The sequence below is a fragment of the Gigantopelta aegis genome, chromosome 11 (assembly GCF_016097555.1).
Source record: "Gigantopelta aegis isolate Gae_Host chromosome 11, Gae_host_genome, whole genome shotgun sequence".
NCBI lineage: Eukaryota > Metazoa > Mollusca > Gastropoda > Neomphalida > Peltospiridae > Gigantopelta > Gigantopelta aegis.
Window position 1 is genome coordinate 13791053 of NC_054709.1, and position 3976 is coordinate 13795028.

The following is a 3976-nucleotide window of genomic DNA, read 5'->3' on the forward strand; positions in this document are numbered from 1 at the left end:
CACTCAGTTTTTACTTTAATTCGTGATATATATTTTTTCGTACGTACGAAATTATTGGGAGGTAAAAGCATTAGGACAACAACAAACACCTTGTAAATATAGACACTGATATTCAAAATAAGAAAATGTATTTAATTTGTACGTTACGTCATCGAAAAGGCTCAGGACTGTCCCTTTAAAAATGATTGCAGGAACTATCTTGAGTTTGCAGCCATTTTAACAAGGTTTTCGGCAAATAACTTATTTTCATGTGACTCCTATCCCTGGATAGGCGTGCCTGAACCTAAATTGGATATAGGGACGTTAATAAAATTCACTATTCCTGTTTCTGTTTTCACATTATTAAAGTTGCAATAGCTCTATAACCTGGACATCGAAGTGTTCTGTAGTGTCTCAAAATCGTACAAACAAAGTTTTGAGATAATTCGTCCAAAGGTCGTTCCAAATGTATTCATCCGTAGAATGCTTTATATTTAAAACATGTTAAAGGGGCATTCCTGAGTTTGCTGAAATTTTAAAGATGTTATTGACTAACAGAGACTTTTTAACGATTATAATTTCATACCAAATATATTTTTCTGCATAAAATATTAGTGGCTGTATATTAAACGTGTTTCTGATCGTTCTAATATTTGTACTAGGTTAATTTTCATTTTATTTCCTAAAATATAATTTTAAAATTATTTGAAGACAAAATCCAGTTTGGGCTTCTTACAAATATTAAGACGACCAGAAACACATTGAATATACAGACACTGGTACTCTAAACAAGAAAATATATTTAATTTGTAAGTTTAATCGTAGAAATATTTTATTAGTCAGAAAAATCTTACAATGCAGCAAACTCAGGAATGTCCCTTTAAGTATGATAGAGTTTTAAAAAAGAGCAGGATATAATATTATGTGTGTATGTTGTTGGTGGGGGGGGGGGGGGGGGAGACAAACGGAATTCTTTCTAGAGCTGAAAATTCAGGATAATCCCTTTAAAATGTTGATGCTCTATTTCAAATGGTTAAATATTAAAGTTTGTTTCAAGAGACTGCACCTTTAAGAATGACTGCACCACATGAGTTGTAGACGGCCAGCGCTGACCAGCGCCCCCTACAGTCACAAACGCAATCACGAAGCAAGTTACTCGACTGGAAACACAAACCAGACTTCCCAATTCAAACCGATCGGTCGAAACCCAGTCAGACTCGAAGTTACACAGATATTTAAACATAGAAAATTAAATCCAAGCCATCTATTTGAAATATGAAGAGGATGTTTCATGTTTTCTGTCACATCACATTAGGTGAAGTCTGCAATTCGAACACACGAATCACACTTGCATGATGAATATAATATGTCATCAAGTGAAGTCTGCAATTAGAACACACGAATCACACTTGCATGATGAATATAATATGTCATCAAGTGAAGTCTGCAATTAGAACACACGAATCACACTTGCATGATGAATATGGTATGTCATCAAGTGAAGTCTGCAATTAGAACACACGAATCACACTTGCATGATGAATATAATATGTCATCAAGTGAAGTCTGTAATTAGAACACACGAATCACACTTGCATGATGAATATAATATGTCATCAAGTGAAGTCTGCAATTAGAACACACGAATCACACTTGCATGATGAATATAATATGTCATCAAGTGAAGTCTGCAATTAGAACACACGAATCACACTTGCATGATGAATATGGTATGTCATCAAGTGAAGTCTGCAATTAGAACACACGAATCACACTTGCATGATGAATATAATATGTCATCAAGTGAAGTCTGCAATTAGAACACACGAATCACACTTGCATGATGAATATAATATGTCATCAAGTGAAGTCTGCAATTAGAACACACGAATCACACTTGCATGATGAGTATGGTATGTCATCAAGTGAAGTCTGTATGGTATGTCATCAAGTGAAGTCTGTAATTAGAACACACGAATCACACTTGCATAACGAGTAAGGTATGTCATCAAGTGAAGTCTGTAATTAGAACACACGAATCACACTTGCATAACGAGTAATTAGAACACACGAATCACACTTGCATCACGAGTATGGTATGTCATCAACTGAAGTCTGTAATTAGAACACACGACTCACACTTGCATAACGAGTATGGTATGTCATCAAGTGAAGTCTGTAATTAGAACACACGACTCACACTTGCATAACGAGTATGGTATGTCATCAACTGAAGTCTGCAGTTATAACACACGAATCACACTTGCATAACGAGTATGGTATGTCATCAAGTGAAGTCTGTAATTAGAACACACGACTCACACTTGCATAACGAGTATGGTATGTCATCAAGTGAAGTCTGTAATTAGAACACACGAATCACACTTGCATAACGAGTATGGTATGTCATCAAGTGAAGTCTGCAGTTATAACACACGAATCACACTTGCATAACGAGTATGGTATGTCATCAAGTGAAGTCTGTAATTAGAACACACGAATCACACTTGCATAACGAGTATGGTATGTCATCAAGTGAAGTCTGTAATTAGAACACACGAATCACACTTGAATCACATGCATAACGAGTATGGTATGTCATCAAGTGAAGTCTGTAATTAGAACACACGAATCACACTTGCATAACGAGTATGGTATGTCATCAACTGAAGTCTGTAATTAGAACACACGAATCACACTTGCATGACGAGTATGGTATGTCATCAAGTGAAGTCTGTAATTAGAACACACGAATCACACTTGCATAACGAGTATGGTATGTCATCAACTGAAGTCTGCAGTTATAACACACGAATCACAGTTGCATGACGAGTATGGTATGTCATCAAGTGAAGTCTGTAATTAGAACACACGAATCACACTTGCATAACGAGTATGGTATGTCATCAAGTGAAGTCTGAATTAGAACACACGAATCACACTTGCATAACGAGTATGGTATGTCATCAAGTGAAGTCTGCAATTAGAACACACGAATCACACTTGCATAACGAGTATGGTATGTCATCAAGTGAAGTCTGTAATTAGAACACACGAATCACACTTGCATAACGAGTATGGTATGTCATCAAGTGAAGTCTGCAATTAGAACACACGAATCACACTTGCATAACGAGTATGGTATGTCATCAAGTGAAGTCTGTAATTAGAACACACGAATCACACTTGCATAACGAGTATGGTATGTCATCAAGTGAAGTCTGTAATTAGAACACACGAATCACACTTGCATAACGAGTATGGTATGTCATCAACTGAAGTCTGCAGTTATAACACACGAAGCACAGTTGCATGACGAGTATGGCATGCCATTGTAGACATTAAATACAAGAAATCTCGTGACTTTCAAAGTAACATCAGACTGACAGGATAGCACATATCACGGTCTTTGATATACCAGTCGCGTTTCTATAGAATCTCCAGTAACTGATCTCCTTGAAATGGCAGTCTTCTATCAGGCGGTGCAAGAAGGATGAAATCTCCAGTAACTGATCTCCTTGAAGTGGCAGTTCTCTATCAGGCGGTGCAAGAAGGATGAAATCTCCAGTAACTGATCTCCTTGAAGTGGCAGTCCTCTATCAGGCGGTGCAAGAAGGATGAAATCTCCAGTATCCATCTCCTTGAAGTGGCAGTCCTCTATCAGGCGGTGCAGAAGGATGAAATATCCAGTAACTTATCTCCTTGAAGTGGCAGTCCTCTATCAGGCGGTGCAAGAAGGATGAAATCTCCAGTAACTGGTCTCCTTGAAGTGGCAGTCCTCTATCAGAAGGTGCCAGAAGGATGAAATCTCCAGTAACTGATCTCCTTGAACTGGCCGTCCTCCATCAGGCGGTGCAAGAAGGATGAAATCTCCAGTAAAGGATTTCATCGGGAGTGGCTGTCTTCCTATGGGCGAGGCACTAGATAGAGATACATGGAATCATCCACTATTTTGCCAAAATTCCCAGTCGACTCTGTATCGTGCAGAGATACGGCC